The following is a 25,480-nucleotide window of genomic DNA, read 5'->3' as shown; positions in this document are numbered from 1 at the left end:
TCCTGTGTTGGGTGCATACATATTTATAAGTGCCATCCTTTCACTCTGAACCTTTTTTTGTCTTTAGAGCTGAGATGAGTTTCCTGGAGGCAGCATATTTTTAGGTCTTGTTTTTTAATCCATCCTGCCACTCTGTGTCTTTTGATTGGAAAACTCAATCCATTTACACATAAGAGTGATTATTGATACATAAGGGCTTAATTCTGCCATTTTATCGCTCATTTTCCAGTTCTTCTGCTGTTCCCTTGTTCCTTGTCCCATGTATTTCAGACTACCGATTCAGTTTGGTAGCTCTCTAGGATGGTTTTCTTAGTTTTTATTTATCACTTGTGTCTCTGTTCTGATTATTTGTTTAGTGGTTACCATGAGATTTGTATCAAAAATCTCATGGATGTGACAGTCTATTTTCTGATAGCCTCTTATTTGCTTAGACTAAGCTGATTCCACCCCTCTCCTCTCCCCTTTCTAGGTTATTATTGTCACAACTTATTCCATCTTGTGTTGTGAGTTTGTGGTTAAAAATGATGAGATTATATTTATTTTTGATGTTTTCCTTCCCTTTATCTTCAATATTATAATTGTTTGCTAACCTGTTCTGATAGAGAGCTGCAATTTTCTGATTTTGTCTACCTATTTATCTCCTTGCTCAAGCCTTTGTAACCCCTTTCTTTTCTTTTCTTTTCTTTTTTTTCAGTTATGATGGCCTTCTTGAGCATTTCTTGTGGGGGAGGGGAGTCTTGTAGCAATGAACTCCCTTAGCTTTTGTTTGTCTGGGAAAGTTTTCATTTCTCCATCATATCTGAAGGATATATTCACTGGATAGAGTATTCTTGGCTGAAAGTTTTTGTCTTTCAGAATTTTGAATACATAATTCCACTCTCTCCCAGGCTGTAAGGTTTCTGCTGAGAAATGCTCTAAAAGCTTGATAGAGGTTCCTTTATAAGTTATTTTCTTCTGCCTTACTGCCCTTAGTATTTTTTCTTTGTCATTGACTTTTGCCAGCTTTACTACTACACGTCTTGGAGTAGGTCTTTTAATATTGATATAATCAGGACGTCTAATAGCTTCTTTCACTTGTATTTCCAGCTGCTTCCCAAGATTTGGGAAGTTCTCAGCTATTATTTCTTTGAACAAGCTTTTAGCTCCGTTATCCTTCTCTTCTCCCTCTGGAATACCTATAATCCTTCTGTTGCATTTCCTAACTGAGTCAGATATTTCTTGGAGAATTTCTTCATTTCTTTTTAGTCTTAGTGCTCTCCTCCATCTGAAGCATTTCTATTATTTCTGTCTTCCAAGTTTCTGATTCTGTCCTCTATAATATCAGCTCTGTTATTCAGGGATTCCAGACTTTTCTTTATCTCATCCATTGTGTTTTTCATCTCCAACACTTCTGATTGGTTTTTCCTTATAGTTTCAGTCTCTTTTGTGAAGAAGTTCCTGATTTCATTGAACTGTGTATCTGTATTTCCTTGTAAATCATTGAGTTTTTTTATGATAGCTATTTTGAATTCTCTGTCATTTAGATTGTAGATTTCTGTGCCTTCACAATTGATTTCTGGGTACTTGTCATTTCCCTTCTGGTCTGAAGTATTAAAATATTTTTTCATATTGTTTGATGGCGTGGATTTGTGCCTCTGCATAGTGGTAGTATTTGGTTGCAGCTTCCACCTGCCGCCACTGGGTGGGGGTCAAGAGCCGTGTATTCTGAACCTGCTGCAACCCTGGCTTGCTCACTCACAGCCACTGCTTTTCTATCATATAGGCAGGCACTCTGGCCCACCAGCTGAGCTGGAGTGCAGGGCGGGGGGAGGAGCACTTTCTTTTGCCTATGCAATCCCGGGGGCGTTCTGCTCTGCCCTCACTATCTGCTTTTCTGGGTTGCTGGCATGATGAAGACACCCAGTAATAGCTTAGCCAGCTCTGTGTGGGGCTTTCCATCAGCCTGTGAGAGAACTTGGAGAGCGAAGGTGTTCCCACAGAGGGCCACCTCACCCCCCTCTCCTCTCAGAGCTGCACACAGTCCTGGGGTCACTGCCATTCAGGAGGCAGAGGAGATCCCCTTACCTCCTTCCACTTCCTTCTGAGGTCCAGCACCTTCACCTTCAGATGTATGGCTGTGTAGATCTCTCAGATGTCTTGTGTTTTGCGTGAGTGTCCTCTGTTTGTACATGAATGTCCTTTTCACAGCATCTTAGAGGGGAGATTCTAAGGGGAGAGCTCACTCCACCATGATGCTGACATCACTCTCTGGGCTTCTTTTTAAGTCTAATATGTAAAGAATAAAAGTTTCTAAGCACCAGAGTTTCACAAAGATATGAGATCAAAAGGCGGCCAGATGATTGAGAGATATCCAATTTCTTTCTTTTTTTTTTTTTTTTAGCAAAAAGAAAAAGCAGAACTTTGGGGAGGCCATAGTGTGTAGTTAGAATTTAACAACACTTTAGATTTTATTATATTTATTTTTAAAGTTCTTTCTTTTTATAAGAAGTAATACCGTTTATAGCTGTGGTATAAAGTATCCTTTTAAAACAAATTTATTGAAATTTTAGAAGTGAGTCATTTAATAAAAATATTATGTAAATAAAAGAACAGGTGGTCCTTGGTGTTGGCACTAATTCTGAGGGTGGTTTTCCAATGCCCAACGTCTGGGAGGCACTGCTGTAACACCTGGGAGTGATTTCAGTTGGAATTCCAGATGTTAGGAATAATGCTCTTCAGAGAAAAGGGTAAGTTTTTATAAGAGGTCAAGTAAGGGCTTGAGTCCAGAATAAGAGAAAGGCCCGGGGCATTCTAGGGTGACTAGACGTTGGTTTGATCTGTTGGGCGTCCCGGAAAGTTAGGGAATAGAGAAATAAATGTCACCTACTTAGCACTCTCCCGTGATGATGCCTGGAATTCAAAACTTCAATGGAAAACAAAATGAGGTAAATCAAAGATAGACCTTGTGTACCTAGGGCATTGCTAGCAGCCTCACCAGAGGCATTGGAGGGAGGTCTTCATAAATAGAGGAGAGCCCTTTAGGAGGGACTGAAAATGACCCCCTACTCCTGCATCTCTACACCAAAGGGAGTCTCCCGTCATCACTTACCCTGACGCCAGTCTCCCAGGTCCTTTCCTACAGGGAACCACTCTCCCCAGTTTCCTGTGCATCCTTCCAGAGATATTTGTTAAGTGGAAATACTTATTCCCCACTCCTCACGTTTCCGTGTGGAGGGAGCTGCACCAGAGTAACACTTCTGGCCTCATGCCCCACTCTTCACTCCTTCGCTCCTGACTGGAGGGGGCACCCACTGTCCACTTTCTGGATCGATGGAGCTCAGCCATTCAAGGGCCACGGCACAGGCTTTGCCCTTCCCCTTACCTCCTCCCTGGACTGGGGAGTGGGTGTGTCTGCTCTCACAGAGCCCCAGTTCCCCTGGCTGGGGGGGCTCCAGGGCTAGTGGGGGGCAGGGGTGTGGAGGTGACAGCCCATCCTCCAACCTAGCTCTTCTCATCTAATAACGCCCTCCAAGATCATCCTTTTCCAGCACGGATGAATCCATCTTGTTCTTGGAATAGCTGCCTGGTGTTTCCTTGTCTGGCTCTGCCACAATCTACTCAACTCGTTCCCTACTGATGGCCATTTAGGTCGCTTCCAGACTTTCTGCCACTCCAAACTACGCTGCCAATAAACACCCTTGCACTTTGCACACTCGTGTTAGTATATCTGAAGGACAGATTCCTAGAAGTGGGAGTGCTGGGTCAAAGGATATGTACGTTAAACTGATCTTACTTTTAATTTCTTAATCTGATTCAATTCAATTTAAACTGAATTTACTGCAAAGCATCCTGGACACTGAGCGTGCTGTGCCAGCCTTGATCCTCAGAGGGTCTTCAGAGCGTGAAGGTACTGGACCAGCTCTGTGTGTGGCCAGGTGGGTGAAGCCTGCACATCAAGTCTTTGACTAACATCCCTTAGTTCTCCTGGAAGCACAGTTCTGGCCTATGTAGACCAGCCTCCGCCACTCCCAGGGCTCTTCCCAGGGGTGCCTTCTCCTTCCTACAACACACGCAGGGCATGTCTTCCTCCTGCACAGGGACTCTGGGACCCTCTCTGGAGATAGTGAAGATCAGACAACTCCCCGGGCAAGATGTTGGATGAAGGCCGGCCCACCAAACCCAGGGTGGCATCGAATTTATCCTTGCCATTCGCAGAAATTTATCTTCGCTTCAAAAACTGTCATACTGACTGCTGATCCCTCTTGCCTCCCCTTGTCTTTGTGGGCTTCTGTGCTCTGCGGGACCGGCCTGGTCTCAGTCCCCTGGAGCACTCTCTCCCTTCCACCCTCAGCAGGCCCTCTCTCGCATTGTCTGGGTCTCGATTGAAATATCTCCTCCTCAGAGAAGCGTCCTTGATCACCCGACATAAAGGACCCTTGCCCCCTCCAGCACTGTCTTTCCCATCATTCTCTATCCCATCCCCTTGGCTTATTTTCTTAAGAGGATTCTCACAGTCTGAAAGTACCTTATCTGTTCACTCGCTTATTATCTAGCTCCCCCTCTGTGCCCTGCTGTGCCCGGTGCACAGAAAGCTATTTGCTGTCATTTATAGTCCTACAAATGAACCGTAAAGGCCCTCAGAAAACTCAAAGCCCTATTGTCCAGAAGTGGAACTGAGGCCAGAGAGGGCCATGACTTGCTCTGATCCCACAGCAAAGCAGGAGCAAGGCCAGGACCAGGGGGTCTCTTGGCCCCACTCCAACTGCCCTTTCGACCTCAGTGGGAGACCCCTCAGAGGGTGCAAGGGAATCTTTCAACAGCCAACGACCATTTCACAAAGGCCTCTGTGACTTTCTAGCACTGCTTTCATCAACTAGTATCAACCGTGTTGTTTTTCCTTTGGCAATTCCTTCAGGGGCTGAGCAGGATGTCCTGAAAGGCCACCTGGGTTTGGGCCTTTACCTGTCTGAAGGTGGGAGACCGAAACAGATGAGCTTTTCAAGTTCCTGTCCAGAAATCAGAGTCTTAAGACTTGCAGAACTTCTCTTTTAAAAATGGGTTCTGATCTACATAATACACATGATGATTAAGAAAAAAAACAAAAGATAATCAAACCAAAGGCATATGACAAAAACCCACAGCCTCTTCCCCACCCCCGTCCCGATCCCCAGAAGCAATCGCTTTTAACCTTGTCAGCTGTTCTCCCCCCACGGTTCCATGTTTCCAAACCATCTGCACACACTTCCAGCTCCTCACTGCATCTACAATCTAATCTAATAACATCACTGACTTCCGGCCTAGGAAGTCATCTTTCACCCAGCATCTCTGTACAGCCTTGTCGTGCTCACATCAGTAATTATCACTTACGTTATGACCGTGTCAGCATCGTACACTGCAGAGCCAAATAGTATACTGTGATTGCCTCTTTTTCTGGAGAAACTCTTCTTTTCCCTAGCTTTATTAGCTGCCCCCCCACCACCACCGTGGCCCCATCTCTTTTCCACGTTTCTTCAGTTCCTTCCCAATCTTTGATCATTCCAGCTCTCGCCCTGCAGAACCCCAGATGCAGAGTAAATGTACGGCTTCAGTTACAAGCCTGTGGGTAGACTCATCTTTCACGGCGTCCTCGATCCACCCAGTCCCTCTCTCCCAACTCTGTCCTCCTCTGCTCTCTGCCATGTGCAGCCTCAGCAGCTGTGCTGTCACGGGACCAGCAAGACAAGCATTCTGCAGGGAAGACCAGCAAATTCGCCTCTAACTGTGGGCAGGGCACAGGATGCCAGCACAACCCCAACACGTGTAGGAGATAAAGCGGATCCCCGGGTTGGCGGTGGCGGGATTGGGTGGGGGGCGGGGGGGCGGTGCCCAGAGGGCTCAACCCACGTGAAATGAAACTCCTCATGATGAAAGGTCGAGCTGCAGTTTACACAGCGTGTCTTGCATTGGATCTGCGTGTCAACCCTGTGAAGCTGGCCGGGCAGGGTATCATTATCCCCTTTTACAGATGAAAGACTGAGGCTCACAAAGTCTTCGGGCAATGTGCCAAAGTTCACAGAGCTGGGACGCCAACCCCTGGTTCTCCAACTCCAAATGGAGGGCATATTTCTACCATCCTGTTTCCTGCTCACACGGTGGCCTAATTAAAATCAGGCAAGAGGGCACAGGCAGTGTCCGGTCACCTCTGCATCCGTTCCCTCTGGCTGGGTCTCCCTCGAGCTTTGCACCAGGCAGAAGAGATCTGGGGAGGCGGCCTGTCTGCACGGTGCCTTCAGCTAAAGCTGCGACGTGGTTGGGCCTGATTAAGAACTACGCGTTAGTCTGCACTTGTACAGAAAATAGAGTCTCCTGCATTTTCCACCCTGGGAGCTCACCGCCCAGCTGAAGCCTGGGCTGTCTCTACGGATCTACTGTGAGACGGGTTTGGATTGTTGATAAAGCTTTTCCCTTGATCGCCAAAAGGACTCATTCAGCCACAGTCGAAGGCACTCAGCTCTGTTTTCTACATTTATCACAATGCACCTCCTTTCCACCCAGAAACTCAGCTGGATCTCACAGAACACAACACCTGGCCCCCCAGCTTGACCTACGTGCACCGTCGGAACCCTGGTACGGTGTCTTCAGATTGAAGCCTAAATACTCCCCAGTCTATAAAACGCCCATAAAAAGAAGCACATAAAACAACAGAGAACACGGGACATTGAACTAAAGACTTAATTTTTTTTTTTTAAGGAAAAAGAATCGGTAACTGGAATGGGAGGAGCAGCAAATGGGTTTCCGGGTGCAGGAGCCAGCGTCCTGTGGGCAACAGGACTGGAGTGAGCAGGGGCGGGAGGGGGAAGGGGAGGGAGTGGGGGAGGGGCAAGGCATTGTCGGGGGAGGGGAGGCTATGGAAGTTCTGCACACAGAATGGAGTATCCGGGGCTCAGTGAATTTCAGGTTCTAAAGGCTGATAGTTGCCGGGATGAGGGATGGTACTCCCAGAAATGTCCATCTAGACCTCCGATAACAAACAGGACAGCCATGAATTGGCATCTCCTTGCCGCCTCTTAACTAGGAATGCTGTCCTGCTATGCCTTGGTCCAATGTTGGCGTGAAGTGTGTGTGTGTGTGTGTGTGTGTGTGTGTGCCGCACATCTACCCCTGGGTGTGGAGAAAGCCCTGCCAGTGTCTCACTGGCCCGCCCTCCCCCAGAAGCAACATTTGACTTGCCATTGACGGTGGGACATCACCAGCAGGGTCTAACGGTGAAGAGAAGCCACAGGACCTGCCGTCGGGCAGTGTAAGGGTCCCCTCCTCCCCTTCCCTTCATAAAAACTCAAATCCCCACCGCCGGGAGCCCAGCCCCGCAGCTGCTGCTAAAGGAAGCTGCTTCGGCGTCTGTGCCATCGCCATTCCATGCGAGAGAGCAGGAGGGGGAGCCAGCTGCTTCCCGCGGGGAGAGAACACGATGTTAAGATGACCGCTGGGCCCTCGGCCCACCCGATTCTAGTCCCACCCTCGGGCGTTCTTCCTACAATTTAAACCACGGCCCCGTTCTCAGCCTGAGCTGGAGCCTTTTCCCGGAATTGTAGGCAAAAGGACAATCCCAAGGTGGGGGGGCCTTTCCAAACAGACCTGAGATGTTTGGCATCTGGGGGCCCGGGGTAGATCCCCCACCCAGAAGCGCTCCACCCACAGCTCCCGCTCAAAAGGCCAGGGAGCCTGGGGCACTGACCCCGGGGAAGGCCACACTGCCAGAGGGACTCCAGGGCCCACTGGAGCTGGCAGCTTAACCCCAGGCTGGCTGGAACCCAAGCCCCTCCCACCGCCCACAGCAGTCGGAGGGGACAGCGGCGTTGGCCTCTGTTTTCAGGAAGGCAGAGGTCAGCTCAGCCTCCTGCCCTGGCATCTGGACAGCAGCCAGCCCGGAATATCCAGGCCTGAGTCTTTCATCCATTGGAATAACCACAACATCAACAATAATGATAGCTAACCTTTGTTGCCTAGTGTGTACCAGGCACTCTTTGAGCTCTTTACATGTATTAACTTATTCATTCCTCACACAAACACTCTGATGTAGGTGCTATGATTAGTCTCATTTTACAAGTACAGAAAATAAGGCTCAGAGAAGTTAAGCAACTTCCCCAAGGTCACACAGCTAGTAAAGGCTACAGCTGGGATTTGAAACCAGGCATCAGAGAAATCACCATGTGGCCCATCCTGTCTGAGCTTTCTCTTCCCTTCTGAGGTCCTGTTACTTTAAGCCCTGATCAGGAGATCGGTCCAAATTCCTGGGGCCACATGTGGCTTTGGATGCTGGCCGTTGCTAAGTGTCATTATTCTGGGGCCCAGGAATTGGGACACGCTCGGTGGAGCAAGTTGGCGACAGGGAAGCAGAGAACACAAAGTCACCCACGAGTCCTGCAGGCTGAAAGTGAACGTAAGGTAAACACCTGCCAGTGAGGTGACAGCCCTGTCGTAAGGGTAGGCAAGGACTATGGTCCACTTTGCAGGCGAGAAGTCAAAGTTAAGGATTTGTCCACATCATCCAGGTATCAGGCTCAGACTGCAGTTTTCTGGTTGCTAGCCTCTGGCTCATTTTTTTAAAATGGAGCAATTATTCACTCCATGAGCATTCACCGAGCACCCACCATGTACCGGGCCCTGGTGATGCATGGATGAGTCAGGCAGGCTCCGTGTCCCCTGGGAGCTGCCCAGTACACAAAGAACGGGGTGTATAAATAAATAAACATGAAACGACACATGTGCTGTGGAAACACCGAGGGAGCTGTGCTGAGCCCTGTGTTGGGGTAGGGCAGTTTTAGAGGCTTCCTGGAGGAAGCGACGTCTAAGCTGGGTCTCAAGGGATAGGCGGTTTCCCAGGCAGAGCCGCGGGGACCGGCTGTTGCAGGCACTGGGAGCAGGACGCTCCAAGGCACAGAAGCATCATAAGTGGAGGCAGCAGGGGGATGGGGAAGGCTTTTAAGCAGGAAAATAATCAGATCTGCCTCTAGAAGAGAAAAAACATCCCACAGTCTGGAGGATGGATTAGAAGCGGGTGTTTGGGGGGAAGCTGGTGGTGCAGCCCTGGTGAGATTGATGAGGGTCTGGACTCAGGCAGGAAGAGGGCGGTGGGCAGCAGGCGGGGACCTGGAGAGCTCTGCAGCAAGTGGCAGTGACAAGGCCCGCAGAGGGGCTGAGGGGTCCGGATGCTGGGGGCCCCGCGCGTGGGCCACCGTGGACGCTGTTTCCACTGACGTGCTTGGGTTGGAGCAGCAGCCGCGCACTTGAAGGATGAGGCAAACAGTTCACTGGGTTTCAGAAATGTCTGGTTTATGATGGTGGAAATGTGTCCAGGCAATTGGAAACATGGGGGGGAGGGGGGCTGTCACTCCGAAAACAGGAGCTGGGAACGGAAATGCCAGTGTCCCGGGTGTGTGGCTGGGAGACAAGCCACTGGCGGATAAAGAACACCACCCAGGGAGAAAGCCGGCAGAGAGGAGGCGATGGGCGATGGACGAGAAAACGCCGGTGAAGGAGGCTGAGGAGTGGGCACAGCTGTGGAGAAAACCAGGAGTAGATGGGGGGGGGGGGGGGGGGACTGGAAGCAGAAGCCGAGGGAGGAGAGACCAGAAAAAAGGCATCAGGATGGAAAAAGAGCTCAAATGGCAAACTTGGTAATAATAATGTCAGTGAAATAAACTAAAGCCCTTCTCCATTTTCCTCCCCGGGGTGCCTCCCGCCACCTGATGCTCTCCTGTGCGTGGTGTCATTTCCCTCTCCTGCTGCAGTGGCGGGGACCTGGCACGTGTTTGCTGTTCCCAACACTTAGAACAGCGCCTGGTCTATAGACGGGGCTCAAGAAGGATGTTTTGAATGAATGACTGAAGGAATCAGATTTCAAGGAGCTAGAGAGCTAGGAAGAAGTCAAAGAATGGAGCTAGACTTCTCTTTCAAGTTTGAAACCAAAGGAGGAAGACATACTTATCAAGGGCCGAGAGTCCCTTCCCAAAGAGAAAACTCCAGAATTCACTGGTGAATTCTGCCACATGCTTAAGGAAGAATAATGCCAGCTCTACACAAACTCTTCCAGAAACAGAAGAGGAGGGGACACCCCTACTCATGCGATAGGCCTGCCTTAGCCTGATGCCCAAACCAGGCAAGACGGGAAGAGAAAAGAAAAATGCAGACCAATATCCCCCATGTTCATAAGCGTAAAAGGTTTTAGCAAAATTGCAGCAAATCGAATCCTCCTATTAAGAGGTGGAATCGACTTCCCCACCCACCGAACCCTGGCTGCCCTTGTGATTTCTTTTATTGATAAAAGGCAGCAGAAGTGACACTGTAAATTCTGAGCCAAGGCCTCAGCTGGCTTCACGCACTTCCACTGTCTCTGCTCAGCTACCCCACGGACAAGCCCAGCCTGGGCTGCCAGAGGGCAGGAGACCACGTGGAACAGAGACGAGCTTTTCCAGTGGAGGCCGCCCTAGACCAGCCAACTCCCAAAGGACCCACCAGCTGACCACAGACACAGAGAGAGCCCAGCTGAGCCCAGCCCACAGGGCCCACCTGCAGAATCATGAACTAAATCAGGGTTTTCTGTTCCAAGCCATTGCATTTCGGGACGCTTTGTTACACAGCAAGAGCTAACTGAAGGGGGAGACATGGATCCGTTAGAGTCAGAGGTCCCCACAGACAGAAACCATGTCTTACTCCTTTTCGTATCCCCAGCACCCAGGGTTATTCAGCAAATACTTGTTGAATGTCTGCAAGTTTGGCAGCTTCTGCTGAAGACCTAGTAACCGCCATTTTGCCGATGCCCGCTGCCTGACCCCACAATTAGAGGTCAGGCTGGCTGCTCTCCTCCAGGGAGCTCCCTGGAATTATGCCCCCAGCAAACCCACACCCCAGCCCAGAAAGGGTTGGTAGTGGATCTGCAGGCAGGCAACATGACTGCGTGGTGGGAGGCAGGTATCCAACTCGGGGTGCTCCCCAACCCCACAGCCACTACGTTACGAATGTTCTTTCCCTCACAGAGCATCTCGTGTCAGGGACTTTCAAGAAATCCCCAGGAGATCCGTGGCACTCACTCTAAATGCCTTTTCCTCTTTCCTAAGTGACAACAGCTGTCATTTCTGTGGATGGCTTTTGCCGGTAAGCTAAGAACCAGGGATCACTGCCTACAATTCAGCCAGGCCCGAGGAGCCCCAAGCCCAGGAAGCCAGGGCTCAGCTCCGTGGAAGTGGACACAGGAAGGGGCCGAAGGGGAGAAGACGAGCAGGAAGCAGTGCGTGCAAACACAGTGAGAGCCCAGGCGGAGCCGGACTGACCGGCCTGGAGCCGAGCAGCATAACCACTCAGTGCCTCAGTTTCCTCATCTGTAAAATGGGGCAGACAATGGTACGCCTACCTCCCAGGACTGCTGGAAGATGATAGAGCCAGAGCGCTTAGAACAGCGTCTGGTGCATGGCAGGCGCTGTGTATGTACACCAATCACGGCCAGCATCACGGTCCAGGGCTTTCTTAGAACCGCCACCCCCAGGCCTCTCCCGTCCCCACATGGCCAGGGTTCTCTCCTCCTGTCCACGGCCACCGCTCTCAGGCGGCAGTCACCAAGTGGAAATAAAGCACCGAGCTGTCTCCAGGGGAGAGAGAAGTACAAGGAGGACCACAGGCAGCTCGGGGCGTGTGGACAATGTGGGGACATGTGAGACACGGTCCCTGCTAGGCTTACGTTGACGTTTCCCCAAACGAGCCATCTCTGCACCGCCTTCATTATGTCAGGCGTACCAGTGTACCCCCCATGTTACTAGTGGCTCGCTCGCTTTTTAACCTTACATCTTTATAAAAGGAAACCTTGTATTGGGACTGAAATGGAAAGTCAGGGTTGCCTGCCATAAACAGAGGGAGCTGGGAAAAAGAAATACAATGACAACAGAACAATGTTACTAGATTCCAGCTGGAAACTGTAGCCGCTGACAGCTCTGAGCCCAAGGCCAGCTTTCTCTCTCTTGGCTGCAACAGGACATCGCACGTGTTTGGGAAGTTTTAAAGACGTCTTAACACAAAGCTGAGATTTTTCTCCTTGAAAGGGTGGAAGGGAATTTAAAAGGGAAGCATTTAAAATGGACTCTGTTTTACTTAATGCTGTGTGTCTGGTTCACCTAAAGCATCTGTAACCATTAACCTTATGTGTCAACCGGGCTGGGCCACCATGTTTCTGTGAGGGTGTTTGGCGATGAGAGAAACATTTAAATCTGTGGGCTGTGAGAAAAGCAGATTGTCCTCCATAATGTGGGTGGGCCTCATCCAATCAGTTGAAGGCCTGAATAGAACAAGAAGGAATTCAGCCAGTAGAGGGCCTTTAGATTCAAACTGCAACGTCAGCTCTTCCCTGGGTCTCCAGGCTGCCTACCCTGCAGTCAGTCTCCACAACTGCATGAGCCAATTGGTTCTGTTTCTTGGAGAACCTTGACTAACGAGCATCCCTCCATCAGGGTACCCAGCCCATACAGACCCACTAACCCGAGAGCTGGCAGTTCGTGCCCTGAACTGAGGGTTTAGGGGAAGTGACAGGAAGGGATTCCCTCCATGAAACACTCAAGACCAGGGCAGATGCTGAGCCAGCTGGGAAGCCATCCCCATGAACTTGGCATCACACTGCGACATTTTCCCACCAGCAGGCTCGAGGGCGGTAAGGTCACCCTGCCGGAAAGAAAGGCAGCCCCCAAAACCTCAACCTTTCGACTGGGGCACCTCTGATGATGTTGCGTCTGCAGCTATGACACTGTCCCGCCGTGGAATTGGGAAAGTGACCCCACACAATGAGAATCGCGAACTCATGCAGTCCTGGCTGAAAGGGGCCGTGTGAGCCTGCAGAGTCACCCCTGTCCACAGCCGCTGCCTGGATTATTTTCATAGCCTCCGGTTTCCATCTGTCTGTGCCCTGGGACTGGGGACCTCGCCACTTCCCGCCCTGCATCTGATAATTGGGCCCTCAACTTTAGAACAAGGTTTTCCAAACTTCAGTCATTTGCCTGCCACCTTCTCAAGTACCACGGTGGACTCTCCTTCATATTTGTCTTTAAATAAACCCACTCTCTAATAGAAATGCATGTATTTTAAAAAAGAAATCTTTTGGCTCCTGAAAATGGAAAACCAGCATCAGCTGCCACAAATAGAGACTGACTGTGACAATAAATGGTGCCCCCACCCCCAGGTTCACAAGTTCTGATTCGACGCTGTTGTCTGCCTCAGGGCTGAGCTGGAGCTCTGCTCTGTCTGGTTAAGGAAGGGAATTAGGGTCACAGAGGCGTTAAACACGTGAGCACCCACTAAGATTCTCCCCCAGAGAGACTCAGAAGAGTTGAAAAAGAATTGAAGAGGGAATCACTTTCCCACTGAGTGATTCGATGTCATTTAATGTCGTGTCCGCTGCCACCTAAAACCATGAGTCCCACCCTGCAGCAAACAGCATAGAGACGCCTCTCTCTTCCACGGATCCTGATTCCATCTTCGGTGGTCCCCACCCAGGGACCCACAGAGTATGTGCCTCCCTTCCTCCCACGCCCCACCCCAGCCCACTCAGCTGGGCCCAGCCTGTCCCAGAGCCTTTGGGGGGGCCGCGCTTAGAGCCGGGAGCCCTGGCCCCCAGGAACCGGCTCTAGACCTGTAGGAATCTCACCAGCAGAAGCTTCTTAGGAGCCAGAAACTAGACAGGACTAGGCATTGAACTAAAATCTTGAGAAGCAGAGAAACTGGAGCCCTCATACACTGCCGGTGGGAGTGTAAAATGGTGCAGCCACTTCGGGAAACAGTGTGGCCGCTCCTCAAACAATTAAACATAGAGTTACCACAGGACCCAGCAATTCCACTTTTAGGTTTATACCCAAGAGAAATGAAAACACATGTCCAACAAAAACTGGTACAGGAATATTCATAGCAGCATTATTCATAAGAGTCAAAAGGTGGCAACAACGCAGACGTCCATCAACTCATGAATGGATAAACACAATGGGTTATGTCCATACAATGGAATATTACCAGGCCATAAAAAGGAATGGAGTACTGATACACGCCAGGACGTGGAGAAATCTTGAAGATATCATGGGAAGTGAAAGAAGCCAGACCCAAAAGGCCACATATTATGATTCTATTTATATGAAATGTCCAGAACAGGCAAATGTACAGAGGCTGAGGGTATCTGTGGTTGACTAGGTCTGAGGGGATGGGAAAATAGGGGGGTGACTTCTAAAGGATACAGGCTTTCTTTTTAAGGAGATAAAAATGTTCCAAACTTGACCGTGATGATGGCTGCACCTATCTATGGATATACTAAAATACGCTGAATTGTACACTTTAAAAAACTCACTTGAAAAGAGATTTTAAAAAATAAAACAGGGGACCTCTGAGTTCATTGGGGGCTGGTATTTCAACACCTCCATCCCCCCAGGTCTGACACCACAGGACACCCAAGACCCCCCGCGGCCTCTGATGTCGGGGGAAAGGTGGAAACCACAGGTCAGGAATACACACCTTGAGCTGGTCTGAGCGAGGAGCCCTCGCGCCCTCCACAGGGCCCAGAGGCAACCAAGGTGCAGCCACAACCGACCACTCGCTCCCAGGGCGGGGACTGAGCCAGCCCCTCGCTTTCCAGGACGCCCCAAGAAGTGGGCAGCATGTGACCCCACTTCCCAGCCATCTGTCTCGACTAATCAGAGTATACAGTAGGCGCTACTTGAGGACATGAGGTCATGGACCATTCAGTCCCCGCCCTTACCGAGTGCCCACAAGAATGGCTGGGGATGGGTTAGTACCCCAAACCACCGTCCTTCTTTCTCCCCAACAGACCGAGCTCACTCCCCCTCAGGGCAGCACGATGTTTGCATGAGCCGTTTCCTCTTTCTGGAAAGTTCTGAGACCTTGGAGGGACTGGGTTCCTCCCTGCCTTCAGCCTCAGCTCCAAAGTCCCCTCCTCAGAGAAGCCCTCCAGGGCCATCCAATCTACGTGAGCCCCGTTTCATTTTCTCCAAATCACTAAATAAGGTCGGCTATTTTCTTAGTGATCTCCACCCACTTCTTTTTTCTGTCTTGTCCCTCTAGAGTGGAAGCTCTCTGCAGGGAGGATTTATGTCCGTCTGGTCACTGCTGTGTTCCTGATGCCCAGCACAGTGCCTGGCACACAGCAGAGCGAAGGATGGTTAATCTTCGGGGACTCTCTCTGCCACTCCAGGCCTCACCAGGAAGGACCCCAGGAGGGGGGAGGTGGTGAAGACTGGCAGAGTCTCTGGTGAGAGGGTCTGGGGAGAAGGCTCAGCGTCCTCCTCTCCCTCAGAATCCCATGGCCTCCAGCTCTCGAGGACGGGTGGGCCTCAGCACAGGAAGCATGAATATTTCGAGGCCCACCATCTCCTGCCTGAAAATTGGCACCTGGGATGGACATAGGGGGCGCTCAGGCCAGGCTCCAGGACACCCCTGGGTGGGTACACCACAGTGCGGTCTGCAAGCCCGGGGCATGGGGAGCATGACTTCCCAGGCATCTCTGGGGAGGGGCTTCTCCAAATTCTCAAGGGAAGGGAAAGCAGTGACAGCCAACACTCAGGGCAGCTGGGGCGGGGGGGCGGGGGCACACGATCCAGGAAGGGGGGCCTGGGTAGGACACCAACAGTGTCCACACCACGCCATTATGTCTGCCCTGTCTGGGTACCACTTCTACGACTCATTACCCATAATTGTCTTTACAACACATTAGCTGAACTCGATTAATCTTGAAATGTGTCTTACTCCATAAAAGGAAAATCGGCATCACCAGCCAAGCGATTGATATCTCAGTAACACACTTTAGAATAAATATGAGCGAATTACAGTTTGTAACCCGTCTGCATGCTATAGAAACTGTCTCCAAATGCCTGTCGGTGTGCAGACCACACTCTGGGCATGTCGATGATTAAGCCTCTCTCGGGCTCTGGGCTAGAAGAATGTGACCCCATGTCACACTGATATTAACGGACGCTGACCATGCCACTTGGGCCTGACACGGCTCCAGCAGAGCCAACTGCAGGAGGGAGAGGGAGCAGCTGCCGGGCCCCGGTTATCTCTCATGTCCCCAGAACCCCTCCCCCCTCTCCCCTCCTCTTCCCACCCCGGGGCAGCCTCCAGCTGGCTCCTCACCCAAGGCGTGGGGCCCCCCTTCTGTCTCCTCCTCTGGGGTCTGCTGAAAAGTGACTCATGTCAGCTATTCACCAACAGAGATTTACCGAGCACTTCCTGCACCCCTAGCTCTGTGCGGGATGTTGGGGATCCCCTGGGTGCTCATGAGAACCAGCCCCTGCCCCAGCAGCCCTTGCCTCATTCCAACAAAGACCACCAGAAGTAATGGAACTGATTACCGTTTAGACAGGGGGTTCCTATCTAAGGCAGACAGGATTCCCAGAATGCCCTTCTCCATTCCACACACACCTGACATCTGCCAATCAAGATGGCTTTGGCCAGGGTCCGGGTGAGCGTGTAGGTCTGCCCTCTGTGACCAGGCTGTTGAGGGAAAGCTCATGTCATCCAGGGACCCTCAGGGCTGAGATGGCTGACTTTGGAGGAAAACGCTGGCACCCAGGACCCACCAGAACATCTGCAACAAAGGAACTTTCTCGGCCCCAAGGACCAGGATTCTTTCCAAAGAAGGATGCAACATCTACATTTAAAAAGAGGGATGTGACGGGCATACATCAAATGGAGCAGGGCCTGTGGGGTCCACGAGACTTGGATTCAAATCCTGACACAGCCACCGTGTGATTTTAAACAAAATTTTTGACTCCATTTTTTCGTCTATAGAACAGGGATCATAATGGTCCCTGCCTCGGAGGGTTGATGCTCATTTTAAACGAGAGGAAGGATGTGAAACACTTGGCCCGGTGAACTGATCGGCACCCTGTAAATGCCACAATAATAGCAACGGTAAATTATTATGATTGCTACTGATAACACTGGCAAACTAAGGCATTTCCTGCTGCTTGCAAACACCACCCTCACACACAGCTCGAGACCCAGGTCTTTATGTCTCTCTGAATTTTCTTCAAAGCCTCAGACCCCCCTTCCCAATGGTCTCTTGGACACCTTTCCAGGGACCGTCTGATGGCCCTATTAACACACCCCAAATGTACTCACTTTTGCCCCCTCTTCTCCAAACCGCCACGGGTCTGTCAACAGCACCCAGACAGGAAACCCACTACGCCCACGAGGCATCCACAGTGGGACGTTCCAAGGGGAATGTTCCATGGGGGCTAGAGGGCATCTCTTGAGTTAACTGCCCATTACCTTGTCCCTGGATTACTGCACAGCCCTTAACTACCCATATCCTAAACCACCCCCCCACACACCCCCCCAGAAACCTGCAAAGTTCCCATCGCTTATCGAATTCAGGAGAGACCATTTCATTGTTACTAAACTTCACGCACACAGGTAACTCCTGAGCACATTCTCTCTGTTACAGAGAAGCCTGGAGGCCCTTTGCTGGTCCCTTCCATTCCAGTCCCTGCCTCTCCCCTTCACCGGAGGCAACCACATTGATCCATCTTGATATATCCTTCCAGACATGTTTCCTTGTATACGCACAAGACGTAGGAGGCCATAGGAAAACAGCTAGCTTTTGTTCGTTTTCATGTAAATAGCATATTTTCCCACATCTGGCCTTGCGACTTGCTTGTTTTAAATTCAACAGTGTCTTACAGATCTTTCTGTATTGGTACACATAGATGAATCACGTTCTTTTTAACTTTTGTAAAATATTCCATAATATGATTGATGGACATTTAGATCGCTTTTAGGTGATTTCCACTTTTTTCCTTTCTCTCTCTCTTTTTCGTTCCAACGCTGCTGTGTGAACACCATCACGCCTCCGGGATGTGGAGGGAAGGCCCCCTCGCCCACGGCCTGCCTCTCCTTCCCCAGGTCAATCCCCAGCACCGCCCTGCCTCCACACGCCCTGCGCGGCAGGCCCACTGGACACTCGCTGCTCCCCAGGTGGGGTCTCTGCCTGTGACCTCTGTCCCTTCTCCCACTGTTCCCTTCTGCACACCTGGAACCATCGCTGCTGGGGGAAATTCTAGGGACTCTCCCACGCCCATCGCCAGTCCTACACGCTTTAGGAAACCCTTGCACACCACCACGGGCTTCCCTTAAACCAGCTCTCGTGACCCGAGTCCTGGCACACACATCCTTAGACTCATCAGCCCCGTCACTAGACTGTAGCCTCCTTTGAAGAGAAGGAAATCCCCTTTGCTTGGAGCAGCTCACTGCAGAGTCACTTAATTACACCCATCAAGATGAAAGTGGGCCAGCCAGCCGCTCCCTCGGTCTTCCTTTGGTTCAAGCAAGCCACAAACATCTGAAACCACTTCCACGTACATCCATATACCGACTCCTCCGCTGCTCAGAACAACCCCCCACAGCATCCAGGCGGCACAGTGACCTTCACTAAAGATGGGGAGACTCTCTCGGAAGCTGAGGGGCAGGTCTAGTGCAAAGCGGACCATCGGGGCCTCTTTGCAGAAGGAGAGCTTGGGTGGGGAGCTCACAGACATTTCAGGATGAGCTGTGCCATCAAAAGTGTGAACCGTGTCCATCCCACCCCAGGTCACGTGACCTCCCAAAAGGCCGTCACTCCAGGGCTAAGATTTCTGCCAAACCCAAGGATCACCTGTGCTAATTAATTAAATCCTTCGATTATTTACAAAACATTTTAAGTTTAACACATCAACTTTAGTTTCACTCTATGCTGTAGTAGCTGCAAAACTCTGGGCTTGTGCGCTGTATGTTTTTTCAAATACCAACCGAGAAAAAGACATAAGTACTCCTTTTCGTTTCATGATGTGCTGCATGCCTTTTAAAATCATCTTGCGTTCCACCAGTGATAACACCCTTTGGGAAACATTCATTAACATAAGATTAATGAGACAACTTTGGGTCCTATTTATTCACTGCAAATTTTTTTTTTATTAACTTCGATTTAAGGAAAGACAGCTCACCAAAGAAGTTTGTCATCAGTCGCATCAGAAAGAGAAATCTTAGGTGACTTCTCCATTGAGAAAACGAGCTTAATCTTAGACTATCAGCCGTGGCACTCAGGGACTTGTCCGTCTCTCCCTGCTGCATGGTGACAGCTAATTCACATCCACATTTCTCAGGACAATCCTGATGCCAAATATCACCCTGGGGACCATTTCTCCAGCTCTAGACCCAGGAGTCTCCGGAACAGGAATTTGGGCAATCTCTTTGCCCTCAGTTCCATTTTCGATCTACAGAAGCCCAGCTTCCCAAGGACGGGGAGGCCCCGGAATTCAACTCTCCAGGTCAACACCTTCTCATCAAGCACTGGAGATCCACATGCGCAAAACCGACAGCACGTTCAAGTGGGAAGACGGCTCGCCTCCAGCGCCCCCCTCTCTATATTCTGCCCCAGGATGGACCAACATCCCCAGAGCCTGACAGCTGGGCCCGAGATTGACCCAATGCCCAGTAGGAAGTGATGCACAGCGCCTGAGCACAGCTCCCTGTCCACGGACCTCCCACCAGTGTGGGGGCATGGAAACTCCGCATCCCATGGATGACACACGCCATGAGGGTCCCAGCCTGGAATCCCACAGACCACTCCCCACCCAGTAAGCTCCTAGACCCAGGTCCAGTCCTGGTTCTGCCCCCAACTTGCTGGGTGACCTCAGGGGAGTCACTCCACCTCTCTGTGTGTCCCTGGCTGTCAAACTGGGACTTTCTAAGGCCCTCATGCCCCTGAAATTCTCGGATCTTAGCCCACGGCTGTCCTGAATGCAGAGGGCTCTCACCCATTCCAGGCGTCAGCCCAAGGCTTGGCTGCCTGGAAGGGCCCAAATGACTCTGGAACAGAGCAAGGCTAATGCTAGTGCTGTCGTCACCATCACCGCCAAGCACCCCGGCCCTGGGTATCGGGTTCCCAGCCCGGCACTCTCGCTGGGTGGCAGCTCCGCCTCTGATATTTTTAGACTCCCCCGTGGCCTGTCCCTAACAAGAGCCAGATGCCTCTGACGATTCTTGCCGTGGTCAGTCCTGCCCACATTGCGTTACTTGAGTAATTCCTGCAGGAAGCCAGACTCCACCACTCCTGGGGCAAGAAGGGGAACCTCCTCCTCCCGCCACCCTCACCCCTCCCCCAGCCGCCCCAGGGACAAGCTGAAGGCAACGTCCCAGAGTCAGGCCTCCAGTCCGCCTGTGGTGCCAGCTGCCCTCTTTCCTCGTTCCCGCCACTGCTACTGGCCATCGCCTGCTTTCCAGACCCAGTAAGCCGTCCCCGGGACCCATCCTCCTGCCCAGGCGTCCCATCGGCGACCTTTAACGGCATCCTCTGGAAGGGCAGTCCAAACACCTGGGACCCTGCCCCACCTTTGGGTAATGCCTGCTACCAGTCCCGCTCTGGAGCTCCCCATGGCTGGGGCGCCCACACCCACCCCGCCGTAGCCCCCCGAGCCTGTGTCCAAGGCCCCACTTGTCCACAGAGCTGGGCCGCGGCCACATGCTGCAGCACACACAAATTGTCTGCCCCGCCAGGAGGGTGGCTGGACTCCCGCTGCCCAGACAAACCCCAGTGACCAGCCCGCGATCCAGCGCCGTCCCATCCGGCCTGGAAAGGCATTCCTATATTCTTGTCCGGACAGACTTCCCTTCCAGGTCATGTCTGGCCGAGTTGCCTATGACAAAGAGCTGAGCTTTGCTCTGCCCCCGTCAACCAGGAAGGCCACAGAGGACGAGGGCGTCAGCACGTGCCTGGGATGAAAAATTGTCCGGCTGAGCCTCCCTGATCACCTCTTGCTGGATAATTGAGTCTGTGCGCGTACGCACGCGGTTTTAGCTCTTGCACCAAAGATAGTACGTGCCAAGCAGAGAAAGGAAACGTAGGTGAAGTATTCACTTCCATTTCAGGAAGAAAGGGCCTTATAAATCACTCGTGTGTGTCGTATGCAGGGGATGGTCGGGAGGACAGAACGGATGTGCCCTGTATTGACAATCAGACACCTCAGAGCCCTTCCAGCCCCTCATCAGCTGGACCTTAACCTGGCGCCATGCCAGCAGAGTGGGTGCAGCCCCTCCCCTCTGGGTGGGGCAGGGCAGTGTCAGCCCCAGAGCCTCCCAGCCCGGCCCTGCCCTCACCCACCCCACTGGCCACCTCTGTGGCTTCCAGCACAAACACCTGTCCCTGGATTTCAGGTGAATCTCAATTTTCCCACTGGAGAGACGCAGGTGGCTCGGGGCCATGTGGCCCGCTCTCTGCCTCCCACCCTCAACGCCCCATTTCCCGGCGGCAGATCCAGAGGCTTCGGTGGGAAAACAGGTTCCACGCCTGCCCGCCACCCCCACACTCTTCCCTCGGCTGCGGGCTGGGCATCTGCCAAGGCTCCCAAGGACATCTGGGCCCCGATTTCCCCAGAAGGCTCTCCCTCCATTTCCCCACAATCCCCCAGGGCATCTCCAGGTGGAAGAAAGGGGAGGGCTTAGGGGGAAAGCGCACGGAGGTTCAAAGTCTGGCTCTTGTCACTTACTAGCTCAGCGACCTTGAGAAACCGACTTGAGGGCTCTGGCCTGGCTTTCTCCACCTGCAACCTGGGAGTGCCGATGGAAACAGCACAGTGTGAGGCTGGCCCGGGGCCAGGCTGCCAGGAGAACCGGAGGGCCGGCCGGGGCTGCAAATGCTCCGTCAATTGCGTTCCCATCCCATCCCTTCCAGCCTCCTAGCGAAACCAGGTTCTCATCCCTTCCTCATGCTCCTTCCTCTTCCTTATCCCAAGGCCAGACTCAGGGGAGAGGTGGCCAGCAACAGTGAGTGGCCTCTGGGATTTCTAACTGATTCAGACGGAAACACAGAGGTGGCTGGAGAGCTTTTTTTAAATTGTGATAAAATATACATAACAGAATATTGATCATTATAACCACTCGAAAGTGTAGAATTCAGTCGCATTAAATATGTTCACAACATCGTGTGACCATCACCACTACCCATCGCCACTACCCATCCCCAAAATGTCATCTTCTCCAAGAAAAACTCAGCAGCCACTCAGCAATAACTCCCCCTGGGGGCCCCCATCCTGGGACCTCTCCTCTCCTTTCTGTCCCTATACATTTGCCTGTTCTGGGTCTCTCACATCAGTGGAATCACACAGTATTTGGGCTGAGGGCTTCTTAAGGCCGGCTCCAAGCCTCTTACCTTTCCTCTGCCTGTCACCTTGCCGGCTGGTCTCCGCATTTTCCACACAGCTAAGTCAAACATCACCCCCCACCCCACAGCACACACATCTCGGGAGCGTGGGAGAGGGCATCGCCCCTTTCCCCAAACCTGAAACTGAGCCTTGGTCCAAAGTAAGGGGTGGGTTCTGTGGCCTGGAGGAAGGGCTAAGCTCTGTGGGGTCTCCCTCGGGTTGAGGTGCCACCGACTGATCCCCACTTAGGAGGTCTCCACGTCAGCCCCAAATTAGGACCTCCCTGGAGTGTATTTAGGACCCTGGATTTAGGGAGAGTGTATAGTCCCTCAATCCACGAGTTACAGCCTCCTCTTTCTCTGGAATCCATGAGCGGGGCCCTCAAAGCTCCCCCCACGAAGCCCCATCAGAGAGGGGAGGGGAGAGGCGCCATCCTGGCTGCGCCTCCAGGCTTCGCCGCTCCAGACCTAAGGAAGCGGCTCCTCGTCGCTGGGGGGCGCCACGGAGCCGCAGCCGGGGCCGAGGGGGTGTGCTGCCTCGGAGGACCCACCGCCCCAGCCTGGGCGGCCCGCCGCGAGGCGGGGAACGGTGCGCCGAGGGCGTCGGGGACCTTCATGCGACAAGGGGGCCTGCCGTGGCCTCCGAGAGCCCGGGGGGTGAAGTTGGCGGGGGCGAGGGGAGCCGCCCTGACTCCTCCCCAAACTTTTCCCGCCCGCCTCGGCGCAAAAGGCGAAGGAGACTGGCCGGGGGTGGGGAGGTGGAATTCGGGGTCCCGAGCGGGCTCGGCGCAGGCGGGAAGTCTGCGCCCCGGTAAACCAGCGGAGGAAGAGTGGATTAGGGGCATGGATGGGCCTCGGCCCCTCCCCACCAACTGCAGGGACCTCTCTCGGTCCGGGACCTGCAGGAGGCACGCGCCCGCGCTGCCCCACGGCGCACGGGGCCCGGAACCCCCCGACGTGGCGGCGCGGTCCCCGGGCGCCATCTCAACTCACCGGGCGCTGGCGGCTCGACCGACCGACGGGCTGGGGCGCGAGGCGAGGCCGCCGGGCTGTTTTGAAGCTCTGGGCTGGGACTGTGCGCCCTCCCTCCTCCCCACGTCCCCCTCCTTCCCCGATCCTGCCTCCCGGGGCGTGATGTCAGGAGCCGGGAGAGCGGAGTGGGAGGGACCGCAGGAGGCGGTGGGAGACACTGGAGAGAAAGGGGAGCCCTAGGAGCGCCTCCAGACCCCGCCCGCCTCCCGGCGCCACTTGGCCAAGTTTGGGGCGGAGTCCGCCGCGCAGTTGGGGAAAGAGCGAGCAGCGGGAAGCTCCCGGGAGCGAGGAGTCGGCCTTCGCTGAGCTCGCACTTCAGGTTCCCAGCTCGCTCTCCTCTCCTCCCCTTTTCTTCTCTTCCCTTGGCTAAGGGTTAAGAACGAAATTTGTGGAATCCGATTCCCTGTTTTAGAACCCCTTCTCTGGCACTTTTCTTAACTTTGCAATCATGTACTTAATCTTCCCTGCCTCAGTTTCCTCTTCTGGAAATGGGGGTCACAATAGGACCGCTTTCCTTGCGCGGTTGTAAGACCTGAACGTGGTCCTTCGTGCATACTGCCCGGCTCATAGTAACTGCTCAACAAAGGTTGGCTACTGTTGTTTTTATTATCTGACATCGAGTCCCGGTAGCCGTGGGGGGAAGCGGCAGGGCCACCAGGAACCAAGTCTCAGGACTCCTCCAGACACACGCCCCCCCCAGTCACTGCCTCCCCCACATATGCACCCTCACAAAACCCTACCCATATCCTTTGAACCCACAACCCTGGAATTTATTGTCCCTGGAAATGACATCAAAAGACAGGGAACTGCCGTTCTTTCCAGCCTCAGTTTCCCCAGCTGGAAACTGAGAAGGCTAATGTGCCCTCGAGGCTCTAGGGGGATGGGGAAGGAGGCCAGATCTGCTGTGAAAGGGGGGGATTTAGTATACCGGAAAATTGAAGAAATTCCAAAACAGGGGCACAACATGTTACAGGATATTTTAAATTTAACAGGTTAATGTTATTTGCACACACCCCAAAATACAAGTGACTTGTGCCACTAACGAGAATTAGAAACCCTTTTTAAAAATGCTATTTTACTGTGCAGTAGCTGGTCGGGCTGGGACGACGCCATGTTTAAATCTTCTGGGACTTGTCTTTGTTCAGTCCTGTTGGGGAGCCCTCAAGGGGAGAGCCTGTTTGGGTCTAAGTTACAGATCCTTCTGGGATTGGAGACCCCCTGCAAAGGGCCACCCCACCCCAAGGTCTTGAGGTTCCCCTGTTGGTCCAGTGTCTGACCTGTCACATCTCTTTTCATTCTGAAATTCTCTGGCTAGTCAAGACTTTCGTATCCCAAGCAAAGGATTCTTCGTAGGGCTGGAGAGGGGGCAGGAAGGTGTTCATTTGAACTGAGGCCCAGCATAAAGGGGGGAGAGAGTGGGGTCTGGCTGCTGCAGAGGAAGCCAGGCTGGGTGCACCCACCAGCAGGGCCAGCGATGGCTGCCAGTCCCATGGCCACCTGGAGGACGGAGAAAGCCCAAACGGCTCTCCCAGAATGGACAGTCCAGGCAGGGGCTGGAGCAGGTGGGTCTCTGCTATTTGCTGAGTGCTTACTGTGTGCTCCTTTACAAACATCAGCTTCAATATGACACAGCCCGTGAAGAAACGGAGGCTCCGAAGAGCTACCTAATTAACTTGCCCAAATGCAAGCAATGGTGCAGGCGTTCGAACCCAGACTGGCTGCGGCGAAGCCCTCTTCTCTTCCCATTCTACCGCTCCTTACCAAATGCTGACCAGGGGCAAGCCATCATTCCTGCCATCTCCACATGCCACCTGAAGTAGTATTCACTTAATATTTTTCTTTAAATCAACTCTGTTTATTGAACTATATTTATGTAAAAGGAAGCCCTCTATCAGCCTGGTAAACAGGAAACCAGTGCCATCCATGAAAAACAGAAGACTAGCTTACAAATATAAACACGGCCCAGAGAAAACAGTGTAAACACATTCTTGCCAGACCGTTGCCTGAAAGAGTCGGTGAACCCGAGATTTAGGATCTATAGAGAAGGGAGAGCGGCTAGTGCAGGACAGGCCTTAAAGACACAGCGGCAGAAGGAGACTTTCTCCTTCTTGTAATCAGAACTGTTGCAAGATCATCGGAAAAGGGAATCGTGTTCTCACTCCACGATGCAAAGCTAGGCGACGCCTCCTCCCTGTATCACCTAAAACCACTGCCCGTGCGCCTGCTGTGGGGCGTGCCCCACACTGGGAAGAACCTGGCCAGACACCAAGCTGCCTC

At 52.4% G+C, this 25,480-nt stretch overlaps 1 protein-coding gene across 2 annotated transcripts in view; it reads right to left on the bottom strand.

Annotated features, from left to right (window-relative positions):
- EMP2 (epithelial membrane protein 2) overlaps nt 1–23,554 on the bottom strand; it is a 41,596-nt gene extending 18,042 nt beyond the window's left edge. Inside the window, exon 1 of one of the 2 annotated variants that reach the window (XM_008538357.2) lies at nt 23,165–23,554. The gene's annotated coding sequence lies outside the window, so the exon portion shown is untranslated. Of the gene's footprint in view, nt 1–5,346; nt 5,742–23,164 lie in introns of those variants that run through there. The other variant, XM_008538358.2, reaches the window with a different exon arrangement.
- Nucleotides 23,555–25,480: the final 1,926 nt, after the last annotated feature.

The sequence above is a fragment of the Equus przewalskii genome, chromosome 12 (assembly GCF_037783145.1).
Source record: "Equus przewalskii isolate Varuska chromosome 12, EquPr2, whole genome shotgun sequence".
NCBI lineage: Eukaryota > Metazoa > Chordata > Mammalia > Perissodactyla > Equidae > Equus > Equus przewalskii.
Note: the sequence above shows the minus strand (reverse complement) of the source record. Positions and strands in the feature narration are given on the sequence as shown.